Raw genomic sequence first — 10,555 nt, forward strand, 5'->3', positions numbered from 1 at the left:
GCATAATACCCTCCAGTTCCATCCACGTTGAAGCAAATGGTGGGTACTTGTCATTTCTAATGGCTGAGTAATATTCCATTGTATACATAAACCACATCTTCTTTATCCATTCATCATTTGGGCTTTTTCCATAGTTTGGCTATTGTTGATAATGCTGCTGTAACCATTAGGGTGCATATACCCTTCAAATCTGTATTTTTGCATCCTTTGGATAGATACCTAGTAGTGCAATTGCTGGGTTGTATACGGTAGCTCTACTTTTAAATTTTTGAGGAAACTCCATACTGTTTTCCAGAGTAAATTGGAGTAAATTGGCTACACTAATTTGCATTCCCACCAATAGTGCAAGCGGGTCCCTCTTTCACTATATCCTTGCCAACACTTCACACCATTCTAACCGGTATGAGGTGGTAGCTCATTGTGGTTTTGATTTGTATTTCCTTGATGATAAGTGATGTTGAGGATCTTTTCATGTGTCTGTTAGCTCAAGCTTTTGGAATGTTATGTTTTCATTTTCATTTGCTTCCATGTATTTAACTTTTTTTCTTTAATTTCTTTAATTTCCTGGTTAACCTGTTCATTCTTTGGTAGAATGCTCTTTAACCTCCATGTATTTGTTTTCCAAATTTTTTCTTGTGGTTCACTTCAAGTTTCATAGCATTGTGGCCTGAAAATATGCATGGTATGATCTCAATCCTTTTGTATTTGTTGAGGGTTGATTTGTGACCCAGTATGTGATCTATTCTGGAGGATGTTTCATGTGCACTTGAAAAGAGTGTGTATTCTGCTGCTTTGGGGCAAAATGTTCTGAATGTATCTGTTAAGTTTATCTGGTCCAGTGTGTCATTCAAAGCCATTGCTTCCTTGTTGATTTTCTGCTTGGGTCATCTGTCCATTGCTACAAGTGGGATGTTAGAGACTCCTATTATTATTGTATTATTATCAATGAATTCCTCTTGTTTGTTATTAATTGATTTATATATTAGGATACTCCCAAGTTGGGAGCATAAAAATTGTTAGATCTTCTTGTTGGATAGACCCCTTAATAATGATATATGCCCTTCTTCATCTCTTATTACAGTCTTCTGTTTAAAATCTAGTTTGTCTGAATTAAGTATGGCTACTCCGGCTTTCTTTTAACATCCATTAGCATGATAGATGGTTCTCCATCCCTCCACTTTCAATCTGGAGGTGTCCTTAGGTCTAAAATAAGTCTCTTGTAAGCAGTACATAGATTGGCCTTTTTAAAAAATCTATTCTGGCAGCCTATGTCTTTTGATAGGAGCATTTAGTCCATTTACATTCAGAGTAATTATTGGTAGATAAGAATTTAGTGACATTGTATTACTCGTAAAGTCGCTGTTTAGGAAGATTTTCTCTGTTCCTTTCTAGTCTTTGTTGCTTTTGGTCTTTCTTTCCCACTCAAGGGGTCCCCTTTTAATGCTTCTTGCAGAGCTGTTTTAGCGGTCACAAACTCCTTTTGTTTTTGCTTACCCGGGAAATTATCTCTCCTTCTATTCTGAATGACAGCCTCGCTGATAAAGTATTTTTGGTGGCATATTTTTCCCATTCAGCATATTGGATATATTATGCCACTTCTGGCCTGCCAGGTGTCAATACAATAAATTTTTATGCAGTGATCTTGTATTCAGCAACTCTGCTAAACTCACATCAATTTTATTGATTTATGTATATTTTTTGGACTTAATAAATTTATAATAATATTATCTGTGAATAAAGGCAGTTAGTTCTTCCTTTCAAATCTTTATGCTTCCCCCCATCCTTTGACTTACTGCATCAACTAAGAATTCTAATATAGAAGATGTAGCAGTGTCTTGTCTCATTCCAAATCTCAGAGAAAGCATTACCTATTAATTCTTTCTAAAAATTTTATTTAAATTCAATTTGCCAACATATAGTATGACACCCAGTACTCATCTCATCATGTGCCCTCCTTAATGCCCATCAACCAGTTACCTTAGCCCTCTCACCCACCCTTCCTTCTGCAACCTTTTATTTGTTTCTCAGAGTTAGGAGTATTTCATCTTTTTTAAAAGATTTATTTTTTTTCAAAGATTTTATTTATTTATTCATGAGAGACACACAGAGAGAAGCAGAAGGAGAGAAGCAGGCTCCATGGAGGGAGCCTGATGCAGGACTTGATCTCAGGACCATGGGATCATGCCCTAAGCAAAAAAGCAGACGCTCAACTGCTGAGCCACCCAGGTGTCCCAAAAAAGATTTATTTATTTATTTGAGAGAGAGAGAGAGAGAGAATGCAAGCAGGAGGGGCAGAAAAAGAGGGAGAAAGAATCTCAAGCAGACTCTGTGCTAACTGCAGATCCTGGGGCTCAATCCCAGGACCCTGAGATCATGACCTGAGCCAAAGCCAAGAGTTGGATGCTTAACTGCCTGCTTCACCCAGGTGCCCCACATATTTCATCCTTTTTAAAAAATTTAAATTCAATTTGCTAACATATAACAGTGCTCATCACATCACATGCTCTCCTTAATGCCTGTCACCCAATTACCCTATCCCTCCCCCCCACCTCCTCTTCTGAAACCCTTTGTTTCCCAGGGTTAGGAGTCTTTCATGGTTTGTCTTCCTCTTTGATTTTTCCCTACTCAGTCCCCCCTGCCTTCCCATATGGTCTCTTTCACTATTTCTTATATTCCACATATCACATATTTCATCTTTAAGTGTGTTTACTATAGTTTTTGGAAATACTCTTTATAAAATAAATGAAGTGCTCCCCCTCATAGTTTGCCAGGAGTTTTAATTTGTTTTTTACTAGTTATAAATGGAGGTTAAGTTTCATAAAATGTTACTACCACATTTGTTAGATATTCTTATAATTTTCTCCTTTAATCTATTAATAGGTAAATTACACAGGTTGATTTAGACTGTTTAAACAACCACACCTTATTGAACGCATTTCTACAGACAATGCAATCTTTTATTTTTTAACAATTATTATTATTTTTAAGATATTTATTTGAGAGAAAGAGAGCAGAGAGAGAGAGTATGAGGTGAGGGGGAGAGCAAGCAGACTCCTTGATGATCAGGGAGCTCAATACAGGGCTCTATCCTGGGACCCTGAGATCATGACCTGAGCCCAAGGCAGACACTTAACTGACTGAGCCACTCAGGTTCTCCAACAATTATTATATTTTTAAGATTTTTTTCTTTTCAAAAATTTAAAAAGATTTATTTACCTATCTCAGAGAAAAAGAACAAGTGAGGGGTGGGGGAGAGGGAGAGAATCCTTAAGCAGACTCCCTACTGAGTGTGGAGCCCAATGCCAGGCTTGGTCTCATAACCCATGAGACCACGACCTAAGTCAAAACCAAGAGTTGGGGGAGGCGGGGCAAGATGGCAGAGAGTAGGGTCCCCAAGTCACCTGTCCCCACCAACTTACCTAGATAACTTTCAAATCATCCTGAAACCTACGAATTTGGTCTGAAATTTAAAGAGAAGACAGCTGGAACGCTACAGTGAGAAGAGTTTATGCTTCTATCAAGGTAGGAAGATGGAAAAAAATATAAAGAAACAAAAGGCATCCAAGGGGGAGGGGCCCCGCGAGGAGCCGGGCTGAGGCCGGGGCGAGTGTCCCCAGGACAGGAGAGCCCCGTCCCGGAGGAGCAGGAGCTGCACCGACCTTCCCGGGCGGAAAGGGGCTCGCGGGGAGTTGGAGCAGGACCCAGGAGGGCGGGGATGCCCTCGGGCTCCCGGGGACACTAACAGACACCTGCGCCCCGGGAGAGTGCACCGAGCTCCCTAAGGGCTGCAGCGCGCACGGCAGGGCCCGGAGCAGCTCGGGGGGCTCGGGGGGGGGCTCCCCGTGGAGGGGGCTGCGCGGCCCGGGAGCAGGATCCCAGCGGCGCAGGCCCCGGAGCCCAGGGCGCTGGGGGACAGAGCCCAGGATCCGGCGCGGCCCTGCCCCCGGGACAGGCAGAGGCCGGGAGGACACAGGACAGCAAGGACGATTCTGCCGTGGGGTGGCCTCGAGCTGTGCAGATCGGCGCCCCGCCCTGGAGCATCCAGGCCCCTGCGGACTGGGAGCTGCGGTAGTTACTGCCGGAGCTGAATCCAGGGCTGGAGAGCTGGCCACCGCCACTGTTGTTCCTCCTGGTGTCACCTTGTGTCTGGGACTGAGCAGGGGCCTCACAGGATAAACAGCAACCACTGAGCCCTGCACCAGACAGGGGCTGGGCAGCTCCCCCAGGTGCACACACCTGAGAATCAGTACAGCAGGCCCCTCCCCCAGAAGACCAGCTGGAAGGACAGGGGAAGAGCAAGTTCTTGACCAAGCAGCACTGGAAAGTTCCAGGGGAAGTTGAGGGATTTACAGTATATAGAATCAGAGGATACTCCCCCCTTGTTTTTTGTTTTCTGTCCCCCCCCCTTTTTTCCTTTTTTTTTCTCTCTCTCTTTTCCTCCTTTTTCCAGTACAACTTATTTTTGGCCGCTCTGCACTAAGCAAAATTACTAGAAGGAAAAACTCACCACAAAAGAAAGAATCAGAAACAGTCCTCTCTCCCACAGAGTTACAAAACTTGGATTACAATTCAATGTCAGAAAGCCAATTCAGAAGCACTATTATAAACCTACTGGTGGCTCTAGAAAAAAGCATAAAGGACTCAACAGACTTTATGACTGCAGAATTTAGATCTAATCAGGCAGAAATTAAAAATCAATTGAATGAGATGCAATGCAAACTAGAGGTCCTAACGATGAGTGTTAACCAGGTAGAAGAATGAGTGAGTGATACAGAAGACAAGTTGATGGCAAGGAAGGAAACTGAGGAAAAAAGAGAAAAACAATGAAAAGATCATGAGGAAAGGTTAAGGAAAATAAATGACAGCCTCAGAAAGAAAAATCTACGTTTAATTGGGGATCTCGAGGGTGTGAAAGGGACAGAGGTACAGAATGTGTATTTGAACAAATCACAGCTGAAAACTTTCCTAATCTGGGAAGGGAAACAGGCATTCAGATCCAGGAAATAGAGAGATCCCCCCACCCAAATCAATAAAAACTGCTCATCACTGCGACATTTAATAGTGAAACTTGCAAATTCCAAAGATGAAGAAAAGATCCATAAAGCAGCAAGAGACAAGAAATCCCTAACCTTTATGGGGAGAAGTATTAGGATAACAGCAGACCTCTCCACAGAGACCTGGCAGGCCAGAAAGGGCTGGCAGGATATATTCAGGGTCCTAAAGGAGAAGAACATGCAGCCAAGAATACTTTATCCAGCAAGGCTCTCATTCAGAATAGAAGAGATAAAGAGAGATAGAGAGAGATAAAGAGAGAGATAAAGAGCTTCCAAGATAGGCAGAAACTGAATATGGGACCACCAAACCAGCTCTGCAAGAAATTTTAAGGGGGACCCTGTAAAAGAAAGAGGAAGACCTAGGGAATAATCCACAAAACCAGGGGCTGAATAGGTATCATGATGACACTAAATTCATATCTTTCAATAGTAACTCTGAACATGAATGGGCTTAATGACCCCATCAAAAGGTGAAGCATGTCAGACTGGATAAAAAAAGCAGGACCCATCTATTTGCTGTCTACAAGAGACTCATTTTAGACATAAGGACACCTACAGGCTGAAAATAAAAGGTTGGAGAACCATTTACCATTCAAATGGTCCTCAAAAGAAAGCAGGGGTAGCCATCCTTATATCAGATAAACTAAAATTACCCCAAAGACTTTAGTGAGAGATGAAGAGGGACACCGTATCATACTTAAAGGATCTATCCAACAAGAGGACCTAACAATCATGAATATTTATGCCCCGAATGTGGGAGCTGCCAAGTATATCAATCAATTAATAACCAAAGTTAAGACATACTTAGATAATAATACTCTTATACTTGGTGACTTCAATCTAGCTCTTTCTATACTCAATAGGTCTTCTAAACACAACATCTCCAAAGAAACATGAGCTTTAAATGATACACTGGACCAGTTGTATTTCACAGATATTTACAGAACTTTACATCCAAATGCTACTGAATACACATTCTTCTCAAGTGCACATGGAACTTTCTCCAGAATAGACCACATACTGGGTCACAAAGCAGACCTTAACTGATACCAAGATTGGGATCGTCTCCTGCATATTTTCACACCATATGCTTTGAAATTAGAACTAAACCACAAGAAGAAGTTTGGAAGGAATTCAAACACATGGAGGTTAAATACCATCCTGCTAAAAGATAAAAGGGTCAACCAGGAAATTAGAGAAGAATTAAAAAGATTCATGGAAACTAATGAGAATGAAGATACAACCTTTCAAAATCTTTGGCATACAGCAAAAGCAGTCCTGAGGGGGAAATACATTGCAATACAAGCATCCATCCAAAAACTGGAAAGAACTCAAATACAAAAGCTAACCTTGCACCTAAAGGAGCTGGAGAAAGAACAGCAAATAGATCCTACACCCAGCAGAAGAAGAGAATTAATAAAGATTCGAGCAGGACCCAATGAGATAGAGACCAGAAGAACTGTGGAACAGATGAACAAAACCAGGAGTGGGTTCTTGAAAGAATTAATAAGATAGATGAACCAGTACCCCCCCCAAAAAAAGATAGATGAACCATTAGCCAGCCTTATTAAAAAGAAGAGAGAAAAGACTCAAATTAAAAAAATCATGAATGAGATCAGAGAGATCACCACCAATACCAAGGAAATACAAACGATTTTATTTTATTTTTTTAATACAAACGATTTTAAAAACATATTATGAACAGCTACACGCCAATGAATTAGGCAATCTAGAATAAATGGACACATTTCTGGAAAACCACAAACTACCAAAACTGGAACAGCAAGAAATAGAACCTGAACAGGCCAATAACCAGGGAGGAAATTGAAGCAGTCCTCAAAAACCTCCTAAGACACAAAAGTCCAGGGCCAGATGGTATCCCAGGGGGATTCTATCAAACATTTAAAGAAGAAACCCTACTCTACTAACACTGTTTGGAAAGATAGAAAGAGATGGAATACTTCCAAACTCATTCTGTGAGGCCAGCATCACCTTTATTCCAAATCCAGACAAAGGCCCCACCAAAAAGGAGAAGTATAGACCATATCCCTGATGAACACAGATGCAAAAATTCTCAACAAGATACTAGCCAATAGGATCCAACATACATTAAGAAGATTATTCACCATGACAAAGTGGGATTTATCCCTGGGATGCAAGGTTGGTTCAACACCTGGAAAGCAATCAATGTGATTGATCATATCAGCAAGAGAAAAAACAAGAACCATATGATCCTCTCAATAGATGCAGAGAAAGCATTTGACAAAATACAGCATCCATTCCTGATCAAAACTCTTCAGAGTGTAGGGATAGAGGGAACTTGCCTCAGCATCTTAAAAGCCATCTATGAAAAGCCCACAGCAAATATCATTCTCAATGGGGAGACACTGGGAGCCTTTCCCCTAAGATCAGCAACACGACAAGGATGCCCACTCTCACCACTGCTATTCAACATAGTTCGGGAAGTCCTAGCCTCAGCAATCAGACAACAAAAAGAATTAAAAGGCATTCAAATTTGCAAAGAAGAAGTCAAACTCTCCCTCTTTGCAGATGACATGATACTGTACCTAGAAAACCCAAAAGACTCCAACCCAAGATTGCTAGAACTCATTCAGCAATTCGGCAGTGTGGCAGGCTACAAAATCAATGCCCAGAAGTCAGTGGCATTTCTATACACTAACAATGAGACTGAATAAAGAGAAATTAAGGAGCCAATCCCATTTACAAAATGCTTGAAAGATCTAAGTGTGAGACAAGATTCCATCAAAATCCTAGAGGAGAGCACAGGCAGCAGCCTTTTTGAACTTGGCCACAGCAACTTTTTGCAAAATACATGTTTCTCTTGCATGAAGGCAAGAGAAACAAAAGCAAAAATGAATTATTGGGACTTCATCAAGATAAGAAGCTTCTGCACAGCAAAAGAAACTGTCAACAAATCTCAAAAACAACCTACAGAATGGGAGAAGATATTTGCAAATGACGTATCAGATAAAGGGGTAGTTTCCAAGATCTATAAAGAACTTATTAAACTCAACACCCAAGAAACAAACAATCCAATCATGAAATGGGCAAAAGACATGAACAGAAATTTCACCAAAGACGACATACACATGGCCAACCAGTACATGAAAAAATGCTCTGCATCCCTTGCCATCAGGGAAATACAAATCAAAAGCACAATAAGATACCACCTCACACCAGTATGAATGGGGAAAATTAACAAGACAGGAAACAACAAATGTTGTAGAGGATGTGGAGAAAGGAGAACCCTCTTGCACTGTTGGTGGGAATGTGAACTGGTGCAGCCACTCTGGAAAACTGTGTGGAGGTTCCTCACAGAGGTAAAAGTAGACCTGCCCTACAACCCAGCAATTGCACTGCTGGGGATTTACCCCAAAGATACAGATGCAGTGAAACGCGAGGACACCTGCACCCCGATGTTTCTAGCAGCAATGTCCACAGTAGCCAAACTGTGGGAGGAGCCTCGGTGTCCATTGAAAGATGAATGGATAAAGAAGATGTGGTTTATGTATACAATAGGATATTACTCAGCCATTAGAAATAACAAATACCCACTATTTGCTTCAATGTGGAGGGACCTGGAGGGTATTATGCTGAGTGACATAAGTCAATCAGAAAAGGACAAACATTATATGGTCTCATTCATTTGGGGCATATAAAAATTAGTGAAAGGGAATAAAGGGAAAGGAGAGAAAATGAGTGAAAATATTAGTGAGGGTGACAAAACATGAGAGACACGAACTCTGGGAAATGAACAAGGGGTAGTCGAAGGGGAAGTGGGTGGGGGGTTGGGGTGACTGGGTGATGGGCACTGATGGGGGCACATGGTGGGATGAGCACTGGGAATTATGGTATATGTTGGCAACATAAACCAAAAAACCAATACAAAAAAAAAAAAAAAAGAAACCAAGATCAGACACTTCTTGCAAGATATCCATGAAGGCAAGAGAAACAGACTGACCCACCCAGGTGCCCCTTTACAAATTCTTATTTAAATTCTAGTTAGTTAACATACAGTGCAATATTGGCTTCCAGAGTAGAATTCAGCGGTTCATTACTTACATACAACATACAGTGCTCACCATAACAAGTGATCTCTTTAACACCCATCACCCATTTGCTCATCTCCCACCTACCTCTTTATTAACCTTAAGTTTATTCTCTACCATTAAGAGTCTTTTATGGTTTCTCTCTCTCTCTGTCTCTCTGTCTCTCTCTCTCTCTCTCTCCCTTCCCCTATGTTAATCTGTTTTGTTAAATTCTACATAGGAGTGAAATCATATGGGATTTGTCTTTCTCTGACTGACTTATTTCACTTAGCATAATACTCTCAAGCTCCATCCACATTGTTGCAAGGGCAAGATTTCATTCTTTTTGATGGCTGAAAAATACTTCATTATACACACACACACACACACACACACACACACCACCTCCTCTTTATCCATTCATCTTCAATGGACATCTGGGCTCTTTCCAAAGTTTGGCTATTGTTGATAATGCTGCTATAAACATTGGGGTGCCTGTACCCCTTTAAATCACTGTATTGGTATCCCTGGGCTAAATATGTACTAGTTCAATTGCTGGGTCATAAGGTAGTTCTATTTTTAACTTTTTGAGAAAATTCCATATTATTTTCTCCAGAGAAAATAATGGCTCCACCTGTTTGCATTCCCACCAATAGTGCAAGAGGATTCCTCTTTCACTTGCCAACATCTGTTGTTTCCTGTGTTTGTCTCTTTTTTCCTCAGTTTCCCTCTTTGCCATAAACTTGTCTTGTATGTCACTCACTCGTTCTTCCACCTCATTAACCCTTGTTGTTAGCACTTGTAGTTTGGATTGCATCTCATTCAATTGATTTTTAATTTCTGCCTGATTAGATCTAAATTCTGCAGTCATGAAGTCTCTTGAGTCCTTTATGCTTTTTGCTAGAGCCACCAGTAGCTGTATAATAGTGCTTCTGAATTGGCTTTCTGACATTGAATTGTAATCCAGGATTTGTAACTCTGTGGGAGAGAGGACTGTTTCTGATTCTTTCTTTTGAGGTGAGGTTTTCCTTCTAGTCATTTTGCTCAGTGCAGAGTGGCCAAAAACAAGTTGTATTGGGAAAAGGAGAAAAAGAGAAGAGAGAAAGAAGGAAAGAAAAGAGAAAAAGAAAAAAGAAAAAAGGAAGAAAAAAAGAAAAAAAAAGAAAAGAAAAAGAGAAAGAAAAAGAAAGAAAGAAAAAAAAAGGTGGGGGAAGCAAACAGAAATCAAAAAGCAAAAAAAAAAAAAAAGAAAAAAGAAAACAAAAACAAAACAAACAAACAAAAAAAAAAACACGGGGGAGTATCTTCTGCTTCTGTATATTTTAAGTCCCTTGACTTCCCCTGGAACTTGTCCGTCTAGCTGGTCTTCTGGGGGAGGGGCCTGTTGTGCTGATTTTCAGGTGTTAGCACTTGGGGGAGCTGTTCTGCCCCCTGCCTGGTGCAGGGCTCAGT

The sequence above is a fragment of the Canis lupus genome, chromosome 16 (assembly GCF_048164855.1).
Source record: "Canis lupus baileyi chromosome 16, mCanLup2.hap1, whole genome shotgun sequence".
NCBI lineage: Eukaryota > Metazoa > Chordata > Mammalia > Carnivora > Canidae > Canis > Canis lupus.